This window comes from Felis catus, chromosome F2 (genome assembly GCF_018350175.1).
Source record: "Felis catus isolate Fca126 chromosome F2, F.catus_Fca126_mat1.0, whole genome shotgun sequence".
In the NCBI taxonomy this organism is placed as follows: domain Eukaryota; kingdom Metazoa; phylum Chordata; class Mammalia; order Carnivora; family Felidae; genus Felis; species Felis catus.
In genome coordinates, this window is record NC_058385.1 from 13,137,060 (window position 1) to 13,150,952 (window position 13,893).

Sequence of the window (13,893 nt, forward strand, 5' to 3'; positions counted from 1 at the left end):
AAATGATGCATTCTATGGGAAAAAATAGAGCAGGGTAAGAGGAATTGGTATTGGGGTGTTGGATGGGAGATGGCTTGAGGGCTTTGTCTTCACATTCATTCATCTTGTAGTATCAAGATGCTGATAGCAGATCTAGGTCTTACATCCTCACAACACTCAAAGCCCAGAAGATAGAACATTGGCTTTTGTTTGTTTGCTTTTTTTAAAAAGTGAGAAACTCTTCCTACCAGTCATGCAGCAAAAGTAGACCTTATAGTTCTTTTGGAGATATGTGTTCAAGTTCACTTCTCAGTCAATCCCAAGGGAGATGGAAGGAATATGCTGGAATGAGACCACTCAGTTTTTAGTCCTGGAGCTGGAGAGGGACCCAACATCTCCAGGTGTTTTCATGCTTGGAAAAAAACCTGATGTTCTTTGGCAAGGAATAAGTTCACGGACACGAGGAGTGACGACCGGGTATTTAACCAAAAACACCCTCCCCAGCAAATTATCTACTAAAGCCTTAGGTTCCTTTTCTTCAAGATAGAGATAATAATAGCATCGATTTAATTGGGTTGTTGAGAGAATCAAGGAGATGATGTGTACAAAGTGCTCACTAAAGAAAGGACCCAGCATATTTTGATCATTTAATAAATAGTGGTTATTGTCATGTTCATCATTACTGTTATTATTAACAACCATCACAACATTCATCTAGTACTTTAAGATATATGTGCATTACTATGCATTACTATAAAAGGGGAAATTACAGGACTAAGTGGCATGTTAAGCACATATAATGGTCCTTTGTGATAGAATCTCAGATCTGTACATTAACTTCACAGCTGTAACACCATGAATTAAACCGGGTCCCTTAACACGTAAACAGCTTTTTTGGAATACATTCACAGCTAGATTCTCCTGGTGTCTCTATTGCTCTCTTTAGGAGTACTTTGTGTATCTTTGGAAGTCTCCAAGGATGTTTTTCATGCTACACTTTAAAATCAACAAGAGCACAATTAAGTTATTGTTGCTTCCTTGGAAATTACATGACATAGATCATTTTCCTTCTAAGTAATAGCTATAGCATGTAAATAATTCAATCACATGCCATCTGGCACATTTAAAATACAAAGGAATATACTGAAAATTTAGATTTTCCAAAGGAATTAGTCTGACATGGTAGTGCCACCTTGACAATTACTAAAATTATAGGCTAATTTTCCTATTATTTGTTTTCCTTCAGAGCTGTGGAACTTTTACTTTAGTGATTCTAGAGAGTTTTCAATGTGTCAGATTCTTAAAGCATTCTTAAAGTGTACAATTATAGATTAAAAAGTTATACACAGAAATAGATGAGTGTGAAGAAATTCTATAGATTTATCTTATATTAATCATGAACTTGGATCAGAAGCCTTCTAAAAGCAACAACAGGAGAAATAGCTCATGTTTACTGATCACCTACTCTGTACACATTATTTTACATTCATGTTTTTAATTTTATTCCTACAGCAACACTTTGAGGTAAACATTGTATTCTTTATTGTACGAGGAACTTCAACTCAAAGAATCTAAGTAAGATGCCAAGAAGACACAAAGAATAAACGGGGAAGATGGGTTTTATCTGCAGATCTCGACAATCAGATTTGTACCTTATATACTAGAGGGCCATCCACAAAGATTTAGTCCAAAAATGGTATGTTTTAGCAAATAGAGGTTTCCGACTGGGTACTTGTTTTCTTCTTGTTATGTAAAATGTTTAAGATCTTTTTATATAGTGGCCTGATTTGTTAATATTTTGATTCTTTAAGAAACTTAATGTTTCAAAGTTGTAATAATAGAAACTTTACTTCCTTTTTGACCTGACAACATTACTCATGACAGCTTTCTTTACTGTGAAATGCTTCACCAGGATATTTTGCCTATAAATCCTGTCAAGGTCAATGATAGAATTCTTCCTTTTTAAGTCATTCCTATCACATAATTTACATGGTTCCTCTCAACATGGCTGGGGAAGCATTTTATCCAGAACTGTTAAAAGCTGAACTGAGGCACGTTAAAACTTTCAACAGTTTAGTTGAGCATTCATTGATGCAAATCAGGCAGTGACAATGCAAGTGGTTGGGAGTGATTCACTGACGGGAACTAGGGAAGAGATTTTTGTAGAGAAGACAGGGAGCAGAGCAAGGAAGTTATTTCATTGGCTATAGCTCAAGAAGCTGCCTTGCTTGGGAAAGCCCTGTTGGCTGTATGTGATTGGTTGTTCTTAAGTTTCATTTTCTCCGATACCAGTGCACTGAGTCTGGCTTAGGTTTCAGTGTCCTCGGGTAGGTTACCAAGGCATTAGAGCCACCTCAGTCTATTAGCCTCTGTGTTGCATTATTTTAACCCAACACACTTCTAAGCAACATAGGCAACACACAAGTCAAGAAGTCTCAAGAAAAATTAAAAGATATTTTGAACAGATTAAAAATAAAACATAGAAATTTGCGGGATACAATAAAGGCAGTAGTGATTTGAAGGAAATTTATAGCACTGAATGTATGTATGAGAAGAGGAAAGATCAAAAAACATTAATCTAATCTTCTCTACCTTAGGAGGCTAGAGAAAGAACAGCAAACAAAAGTTCAAGCAAGCAAGCAGAAGAAAGGAAATAAGAATTTTAAAAGTGCAGCATGAATCAATGAAATTGAAAACAAGGAAACAATACAGAAAAATCAATGAAACCCAAAGCTGGTGCTTTGGAAAGATCTATACAATTGATCGATCTCTTGTCAGGTTTAAAAAGAAAAAAGAGAGAGGACACAAATTATCTGCTGTTATCTTGTCATCCTTGTTAGGCTTTCAAACTCCATCTCATCTGTCATTACTACCTCCTCCAAGAGAGCCCTCGTCCTAGCTCCTGCCTCCCTAACTTGGATAATTAACTATCGTGGAGAGAGTAGAGTCTCTATATTTTGTATTCTTTTTTTATTTCCCCAGCACTAGCATAGTATGGTAGGTCCCTAATTGAATAAATGAAAACCACCAGGTACAGATTTCTTACTTCATGCCACGTGTAAATAAATACAGCCTGTAGAATCTTCCTGCGTAGATCCCTTTTGCCTAGGTAAAGTTCTCCCACTGTGTATCCTTTTTTCACACTGTGCTCCTTTGTAGTACCTATCATGGCCTCAACTTAACACACATGGGAATTGTGATCTGGTGGAAGGATATCTCCCCTCAGTATTCTATATGCCTAACAGAAGACTGGTCTTTTTTACTCATGAGTGTATTCCAGAGCCTAGGACAGTGCCTAGCACATAGTGAGATCTCAACACATATTTCTGGAATGAGTAAATAAAAGAAGAAAAGAAGAGATAGAGGTAGGGAAAAAGGGAGGGGGGTAAGGAGGAGGAAGGAGAGGGGGAAGAATAGAGAACAGTGTAAGAAGAGTTTGGTCATGTAGGTGGGCCAGGAAAAAAGACTGTGGGCTTTCTTTTTTTACTTCATCCTGCTGACAAATCATACCAACTATCTTCTGTGACCACTATATGGAGCCAATAAGAAATTTTAGGTAAGAAGCAATATAATTTAGGAAATAATACAAAGGATGATTGTGGGGGAGGCGAGGTAAGAGCTGAGGACAAACAGCAAATAAAAGCCAATGAAAGAAATGATAGAAGCAAAAATCAAAGCAGTAGTTGTATAAAAGCTGTGAAGAGCTGGTGTTTAGAGGGTAAAAGCAACAGGACTTGAAAACAATACTATCATGTGCATTCTGTATCTAGTAGAATCAATTGGCCATCTGACGTTTAGAGACCGAGCAGAACAGCAGCATCACAAAATAAAAAGTCACTGATAAGTGAAGTACTCTCTGTTCCTAGTAACACTATGAGTCAGAATTCAGTAACAGTTTAATATTCTGAAAGGCATCATCATGCAGGCAACCCCAACACCAAGGCACACGTTCTCAAGAGATTGTGCAGAAGACTGCAGAGGAGAGATTTTGCAGCATTAAAAATAATGCAGAACTTGCTCAACACAGGAAAAAACCCCAGCTGATATCAAAGTCCCCAGTGTGTCCCATGGCAGGCATTTTATGTACAGAGACGATTCCGTGGTCTTAGTTATCTTCACTGATGTGATCTGATGGAATCTAATTTTAAAGATGAAAATTGTTGCTTTTGGAGAATTACTTATAGCTTTACTTCTTTAGAAAGATAAGGATAAATTTAAATCAGGATTGAACACTGGCATGTTTGGGGAAGAAAAAATATTTTATAAAATCATGACCTGCAGAGAACATGCAGTAATTCTGAATATTCTAGCTTTAAAAAGTTACATTGAGGATTTCATTCATATTTACCTATAGCACTTGCTATTTTGCACAATAATTTTTTCTTGTGCAAGTAATATTAAATATAGTCTTTAGAGAAGTGACATTAAGTATAATGAATACTTGATTAAATTGTGGTTCATAGTATATACTCCTTATATTGGCCTAGAGTAGAGTATGTATCTTCATGTTTGAAAGAATATGGAGTTTTTGTGTTTTTTATCCCCCCAAATTAACTTAATGATTTGGAGAAATGTTCTATACTATGTAGGATGACATTTATTATGGATGTGTAAGAAATAAATTCAGTATATGTATTTATAATTTACTAAATCAATTATAATTTGAATTACATTGTTGTTTTCTACCTTCAAATAGGATTGATTTTAAATGGGTTTTTGCATTTATTATTTACATTCTGATCAACACTGTGTTCCTTTCCTTGCTGCAAGACCAAAATCCATCCTCCGGTTCTGGTCAGACTCCATTTTAAATTCCCTGGGCAAACTTTGACTTCAGATGTGTTGCAAGACAAAATGTGCCAATTTATGCTTAGCGTCCTATTGTTTTGTTCTCACTGCACAATACTCAGTATGGGAAAGCCCTCGCTATCCTCCTTGCAGACAATCCCTTCTTAACATAATTTAATATTTGAGTTCTAGAGTAATAATTCTACAGTAACCCGTTAAAGCAAATGATGAATTATTTCACTCACCCTCTTGTAATAGTTTGGTAGCATTCAATAAAAAGACATGATAAAAATAAGACACTTCCAACCACTATGTGTTAAGAACTATACTGATAGGTTCTAAACAAATCCATCTAGCAACTACTATATGTAGAAAGTTGCCAGTAATGGAAACCCAGTGGCAAAACAAACAAACAAACAAACAAACAACAAAACAAAACAAAACCAACCAGGGAAATCGAAGCTATCCCCTAAGTTCTTCTGGAGCTTTGCTACTTACCTATCAGTCAGTCTCCCTCTGCAGCTCCCACCTTTGAAATCAGGCAGGCTGTGGTTGCCTTGATAAGGAGAATGGGACGGAATTGGAAACTCCGAGGCGAGGTCATAGTAAGTTTCAGACTTTCACCTGGCTCCCCCAGTCTTTAGGTGTGCTCTGTTGGACCAACCCACATGCCGTGAACAAGTCTGGGCCACTCAGTGAGGCTTCTTACAGGAATTCTAATTGACAGCATCAGCTAAGGTCTCAGCCAGCAGCCTGTACTACCCGCCAGATGTGTGTGCGACTGAGCCAACAGCTGCCCTGTTTTCCAGCCTTCAAGACTTCGATCTGGGACTTCAGACTTCATGGAGCAGAGGCAAGCCATCCCCACGGCCCCGACTGAATGTCTGACAACCAAATCTGTGAGCGTAATAAATGGTTGCTTAAGAGACGAAATTCCACAATCATAGCAAACGGAAAAGCTAGTGAGATCTGCATGTTAAGTTTCATGGTATGGCAACATAATAATAGATGAATATCATATAATATTTTATGCAACTTTTCTCAGAATTTGCCAACGATCTTGTGAAAATTATGATTTCAAGTATAAAATAGATGTTGAAGCTATATAGAGAAATATATGCTTAAGTTATCATCCATATTAGCAAAATCTGGAAAGACTTATCACTTAAATTTACTACTATGCTTGATAAAACAATTGGCTTATATCTGAATAATAACTTCAGGCTTACAATAACAGAGATAATGCTATGTGGAGGAAATTATTTTACATTACTGTTTCCCTGTGTGCAAATACATACTTTCTTTTTCTTTTTTTCTCTAAAGAATGGCAATTTTGATGAGAACTAACTACTTACTAAAAACAAAGCTTGCTTATTACTTACTATGTCCTCAAGTCCTAGAGCAAATCAGAAGAAAGCAATCCCTTTGAAGCACTTTTTGTTGAGAACTTATATGAAAATTCCTCTCAAATAAAACTCTTTGGGAATTATCAAATTAAAATTATAGAACCATGAGAGTTTTCAGTTACGTATTAGTCCATTTTCATTATTTCTGTAATGTTGTTAAGCAATTATGAAATATACTAAAATATGCATTCATATAACTTATGATGATATGACTGAATTTCAAGTTCAATAACTATCAACAAGACCGTAATTACGTATGAATGAATTTTACATTCTAGATCTGTAATTTTTACAATTCCACCTGCTATACTAGGATACTATCTGACATATTTCAGGCATTTCCCTCCTAGATTTACACTGATAATATAATAATAACACAAAAAAATGAACCCGAGATTAGCTATGCTGATAGCACTAGAAGCAACGGGAGTGAAAATGGCACTTGGAGTATATTGCTAGGTATGCATGACAGGTGTTTGGACTGAACGGCTTTAATCTCCTTTGACAAAAAGAAATGTCCTTCATCCAGTAAGCTGAATTTATCTTGCTTAAGATTCACCTTCAGCAAGTTGTGGAGGAGAAGAGAAAAGAGCAAATGCCTGAAGACAACCACACCAGAACCACATTCATTTTACGGGTACCTCCTAATTATTAAGTGACTTGTCACCATCTCTTGTATCCACATATCGAAAGATGTATAAAATGACCAAAGAGCAGATGATCAGAGGAATGTAAATAAAAGGGCCGCCTTTTGATTTTCTGTTTGTCTCTGATTGTGACTCTAAAATTAGTTCCCAAGAACAGTCCACTGAAAAAGCAGCCAGTTGTTTCTTGATCCACATGTGCAATGAAGGTACAAAAATGAGCGCTGTGCTCAGAGGAAAAAAAAAAAAAAAAAAAAAAAAAGATCCCCGGAGAGCAGCTGCAGGCAATACAGTCTGAAAAGCAGCATTATCTTAAAGCTGTCATGTAGGACAAAACGTTCAAGGTAAAATTTTCAAATGGATAAAAACACAATTTCCTATTCTGTCAGAAAATGCATGGGTAACATTCCATTTTATGATATTAGACAAAAAGTACATAATGAAAAAGACTAAATAATGACACCTATTTGGGGACCTGTATTCTTTACTGAAGGAGAGTATTATCTATCATCTATCTTTCTATCATTCTATCATCTATCAATCTATTCCATGAATATCTCAAAAATACATTTGAGGTGGCTTGAAATAAAGACACAAATAAAAGATCACCTAAAATAATTTATGCAAAATAAGAGCTAAAACAATAGGAAATGAAAGAAGCAAATCATAACAAGAAGCAGCCTTGCTGAAGAAAGAAAGAAAACCTATAATAATACATGCTATTGAACTTATTAAAAGTAGATTTGGGTACCATACCTTAAGAAGTAAACTATCACTAACAAAAAGCAAGTAAGCAAACAACTTTTTAAATCCTTTGGGCCATTTACTCAAGTAACTTTCCAGCAAAGGTATGTCTACATTTCAAAACTTGTCTAAAGACATCATTTTATTACATATATCAACGCATTACATACATTACATTATATATGTACATATATACATATATATCTATTGATCTGTTAGCTCACAAAAAGCTTGAATTATATGAAATATTTTTGTCAACTGGTTATAATAAAAAGTGGGGCTAATGAGTAAGCTTAACTTACTGTTAAAACTCAAAAGTGTATCAATTACACAGTATTAACAAATAAATATGGATTTCCCATTCTATAAATTTCGTAGCAACAAATAAATATATATTTTTAAGTTTTTAAAATGTTTATTTATTTTTGAGAGAGAGAGAGATAGGCAGTGCATGCATGCATGAGCAGGGGAAGGGCAGAGACAGAGGGAGACACAGAATCCAAAGCAGGCTCCAGACTCTGGGCTGTCAGCATAGAGCCCAACAAAGGGCTTGAATCTCACATGAACTGTGAGATTATGACCTGAGCTGAAGTTGGACACTTAACCAACTGAACCACCCAGGCACCCCAATAAATATTTTCAATAAACATATATTTTCAAACTCTGACATAATATCACCAGAAAAACACAGGATATAATAAGATCATAGATTTAAACAAAATTTTGAAAATTTAAAACAATTTAAGCCCACATCATAACTAGGTAAGCATATATACATATATATATGTATGCATACATTATATGCATACATATATGCACATATTCGTGCATATATTATATGCACATATATATGCATATATGCATATGTGCATGCATATGGATATATGTATATATTACATATGTATATATGTATGGATATGGATATATATCTATATCCACCTATATACAGTATGTGTAAATCTTACAATCACCACTGAAAAGAAAAAGAATTTCTAAAGCCTCGAATAAAAGGGTCTGAGATACAAATGCTCTTCTAACCTTGAAATAGACATACTTCCTGGGTCTTGAATTATTTTGAGCTAGAAACTAAGGAATATAGTTGAAACTCAGAAAAAAACAAAGTTTTCAAAAAAAGTTGAAGCTTATATATAAATTTTGTGCTAATAAATGCTAGAAGAAAAATAAAAGATTTATGCTATTTACAGATAAACCAACTTCTCAGAATCATGAGTATATTTATATCATGTGTAGATAGAAAAATTACTTTTCCTGAAATCCAACTTAGTGCAACTTGGAAGCTGACACAGAAACACCAGGGCCATTATAAATGTATTGCCACTTGCTTAAGAAAAAAATAATACCCAGATTATACCACATAAAGACTACTAATTAGTAACTAGGTGTTTCATCTCTTGAATCCTTGACATGCAATTCTATTTGGATCCACAGGAGAGAAGTAAAAATTAGAGTTTAGTGTTTAAAACATGCTGATTCTGTATCTTGATCTCTGCAGTATATTCATGATTGATGAGATTATAGAACCAGTTCAGAAGAAGTTTGACAGAGCTTGATACTTTTGAAGTGATCTTAAAAACATCTGGATACATTTGAAGGACAAAACAGATTTCATGATTTATAGGTTAATAGGATACCATTATTTGAACGATTTTATTGGCTGATGACTCCAAAGATGTCTCACAAATTAGAAGATGCGGGAAACAGGCATTTATACATTTCTATGCTGATTGTAAGAGAATGAACTGTGAAGAACTTCCTCAATCTTGAAAATGCTCATCAGGGTTTCCAGGTCAAATTGAGAGTATTTGTACCCTACCCTTCCATGGCACTTTCTGAAACTTAGTGAAGGAATTGAGAAGATATACTTGATAGCAGTTAAAAGAATGATGGGTGTTCATTTGCAGATGAGAAATTTCACCACATAACTGGAAAACAGAGAACTGGGCTAACAGATGGCAACTGATCAGAGGAACCCTGAAGAGTCCCAGACTCAAAACAATAAACACTATAGAGGCTGGTAGTGAAAAGTCTGGCTGGATGACAACAAGAGAAATTATAAGTCTGTAAATAAAAAATAAATAAATAAATAAAAAAATAAAATAAAATAAAATAAAATAAAATAGAAAACTATATTGAAAAATGCTCTCTTCTACTCCAGATTATGAGAATTTAAGGTGAAGTCCATGGATATTCTAATGGTATACCTGGGGGACTAAAAGATACACCTTAAAGATATGCAAACTATTGTGCTTATAAACATGTGTACATTTTCTCCCCGGGTAAAGTGTTGCATATTTACAACATTTTAACAATGTTTACTGACTTCCAAAAACAAGAGTCCTATCATCTAATTTAAATAAACAAAAACAAAAGCTTTCTACAGTCTATGGTGATGTACATTCAGGATTGAGAACCACTCTGAAGAGAAAAGGATTTTGTTTTAAATATGGCTAACTTTGCCATGTCTCTACCATCTTTGATCAAATTTTGAATGTTATAAATGTTCCCACCTCCAAGATGCCCATGGCAGACCACCAGCCATACAGTGCTGTAGGTGCTGCTGACAAAGAAGCAGCTTCTTCCTGCTTCCTGTTTGTATTTCTTTTCCTGGGTATCAGGAATATTTATTGGTCTTATGAGTTTCATGTAAGATTTTATTTGAAAATGGGCCACAGTGCAAATAAAACTATTTATTACAAACAAACATCTCCCCACACCTCTCCCTGCATGCAGAATCCAGCAGCCGGACCACCTTTACCTACTTTCGCTGTTGATCTCTGTCTCTGCCTCTTTCAAACACACACACTAACACATGTGTGCATACATGTGCACTGTTCTCTGAAGAAACTGAATGAACTGCATGAGAAATAGTGTGACTGATGCCATCCCAGAAAACTCTCCATGTTCAAATATTTGAGTCCACCCACACTAGTGACCAGATTCTTGCACACTCAGCTCCAAGCTAAGTGTGCCAAGTGACACAGTCTGCCCACGTGAATTGAGTTCCCAGTCTGTTTCTTAGCTGCCACATTATGTAGTGACGAGCAAATAATCAAGGTTCACTTGTCAACAGAGAAAAACCTGGAGTAAGATCAAGTATACAGAGAGAAAAATAGATCTGGAGAAAGCAGAGAAGTCATAGAAAGTCACTTTTTACAGGGGGTCTATCTTCAGAGACTGCTAGAAAGCTATCTGAGGCTCATAAGAATCACACAGTGGTGAGAAAAATGGAGAATTGGAGAATATAAAGGATTCTTGGGCACTAGAAATATAATTAAATAAACAATTAAAATATTTGAGAGTTAGTACTGTGGGAATGTTCCTGAACACAAACAAATGGACAAGAATTAAAATTTTAAGAGAAATGATAAAAACCATAAAACAAAGAATTCTGTTTTCTGTTAATAATTTCCAAAAAAGATGAAAGAGAAAAATAGCAAATTATCAAACTATTAAAACAAGAGATTTTCTAGAAAACAAAGGGACACTAGTCTTTGAATTTAAATGTCTTATTGAGCGGAAAAATAATCTGAATAAAAATGTGTCCCATACGTGGCCACATCATTGTGTTATTCTGAAACTCGTTCAGTAAAAGTATCATAAAATTTTTGGAGAGGAAAAAGAGATTACTCACAAAGACCTGAATTTAGACCAACATTAGATGTCTCTTCAGCAACATGAATGTCAGAATAAAATGGAAAAATGTTGCCAATGTTCTCAGGAAAAATTGTCTTGAATCAAGAATTTGATACTTAGCTAAATTACTAATCAAATGATAAGCACAGACTACAGATATTTTAGACAAGTAAGGAATCAGAAAAATCACGAATATCCTTTTGTTGGCTAATTACCTGATGATAGAGCAAAATGGAGTAAATCAAGAAAGATGAAGATATGAGCTCTAAAAATAATGGCTATGACCCAGGAAAGCAGTAAAAGTCAGTCACTAGCTAAAACAAATGAGAGAATGATGTCCATTGGCCATACCTGATCCATCATCTGTTTTTGTAAATAAAGTTTTATTGAAACACAGTCACATCCATTTACTTATATATTGTCTATGGCTGCTTTTATGCTACAGTGGCAGAGTTGAGTAGCTGCAACAGGGACTAAATGGTTTGCAAAGACTAAAACTATTTATTTATTTACTATCTGCCCTCTTTAACAGAAAATGTTTACTATCATCTGATGTATACAATTGCATAATGTGAGGATACAATGAAGTTACAGAGTTCAAAAAAAAAACAAAAACACCCAAAAACATCAGTTAGACACTCCAGGAAATCAAAAAGCTGAATATGAAGCAACAAGTCAACCAGTCTGAAAGAAAGCAGGACCTTGAAGAACAGTAGAATAATTTCTGTGTAACAGAGAAAATGTATTATAACCAGAAGTTATTAGGAATATGATAAAGAAGACCTATGTCTTGGGGCACTTCAGTGGCTCAGTCGGTTAAATGTCTGACTTTGGCTCAGGTCGTGATGTCACAGTTTGTGAGTTTGAGCCCCACATCTGTGCTAACAGCACAGAGCCACTTTGGATCTCTGTTCCCCTCTCTCTCTGCCCCTCCTCCACTCATATTCTCTCATTCTCTCTTTCTCAAAAATAAATAAATATTTAAAAAAAGGAAGGAAAGAATAAAGGAAAACAAGCCAATTGTTAACTTGAAAGACATGGTTCATATGAAAAGAATACTAAAATTATCATAACTTTGAGTGTAAGAGTGTAAAGTACATGAACACATGGGTTGTAATGTTAAGACTGTAAAGAAGGGATGTGATCTTGGCTTATTACTACCTTTCACATTAAGTACATTTACATGTCATTATGAAATAAATGTCATTTATTGGTTCATAACATTTACAGTCAAGCTATAGAAAAAGCATCAAAAACTTCATTAGAGTTGTGGATTAGAATGTAAGTGTAAGCATATTCAATAAGATCTAAGTATATTACTAAGCATATTACCAAAAGACATGAAATGCTGGAGGTTTTGTCATGTATCATGAATATTATAGCAAAAGAAAAGTGTTTTTAAATCTCTTTTTAAATTTTTTTTTCAACGTTTATTTATTTTTGGGACAGAGAGAGAGCATGAACGGGGGAGGGGCAGAGAGAGAGAGGGAGACACAGAATCGGAAACAGGCTCCAGGCTCTGAGCCATCAGCCCAGAGCCTGACGCGGGGCTCGAACTCACAGACCATGAGATCGTGACCTGGCTGAAGTCGGACGCTTAACCGACTGCGCCACCCAGGTGCCCCAAATCTCTTTTGACAATGGCAGGCATTCTTTTTTTCCCACTTGATATGAAAGTGAAAATCTCTACCCTAATTGGACACCAATATATTTGCCATCACATCAGTCATTGAAATTGATCTCTATCCATTTTCTATTTTTTCTTTTTCTTTTTGTTTTTAATAACAAGAGATTTAATTTATTAAGAACTTATTATGTTTCAGACACTGTAAAAAGGTTTTTTGTTTCACCCTGGCCTGTAGTTCTCTATCTTTGTAGTGTGTTTATCCGGTTTTGGTATCAGGGTAATGCTGGTCTAAAAGAATGAATTTGGAAGCTTTCTGTCCTCTTCTATGTTTTGGAATTGCTTGAGAAGAATAGGTATCAACACTTTTAAAAATATTTGGTAGGATTCACCTGTGAAGCTGTCTGGTCCTGGACTTTTGTTTGTTGATAGTTTTGGGTTTTTTTTTTTTTTGATTCAGTTTTATTACTGGTAATTGGTCTGTTCAAATTTTCTATTTCTTCCTGATTCATTTTTGGGAAGCTACAGGTTTCTATGAATTTATTACTTCTAGGTTGTCTAGTTGTTTGCATAATTCTTCATATTATTCTCTTATATTCCTTTGTATTTCTGTGGTGTCAGTTGCTACTTCTATTTCTGATTTTAATAATTTGAGTTCTCTCTCTCTTTCTCTCTTTTTTTTTTTTTTGATGAGCCTTGGCTACAGGATTATCAATTTTGTTGACCTTTTCAAAGAAATAGCTCCTGGTTTCATTGATCTTTTCTATTGTTTTGATCTTGCTTATTTCTGTACTAATCTTCATTATTTCCTTCCTTCTACTGGTGTTGGGTTTTGTTTGTTCTTCTGTTCCCAGGTCCTTTAAATGTATATTTAGGTTGTTTGAGATTTTGCTTTCTTCTTGAGGTAGAACTGTGTTACTGTCTTCCCTCGTAGAACAGCTTTTGCTGCATCCCAAAGATTTTGGACTGCTTTCATTTTCATTTGTTTCCATGTATTTTTAAAAATTTCCTCTTTGATTTTTTTGGTTGACCCATTCATTGTTTAGTAGCATGT

General features: G+C 35.0%; 1 long non-coding RNA gene across 9 annotated transcripts in view; it reads right to left on the reverse strand.

Moving 5' to 3' along the window:
- The window catches only part of LOC123383070, a 279,873-nt gene that overhangs the window by 138,781 nt on the left and 127,199 nt on the right, over positions 1-13,893 (reverse strand). The window lies entirely within an intron of this gene.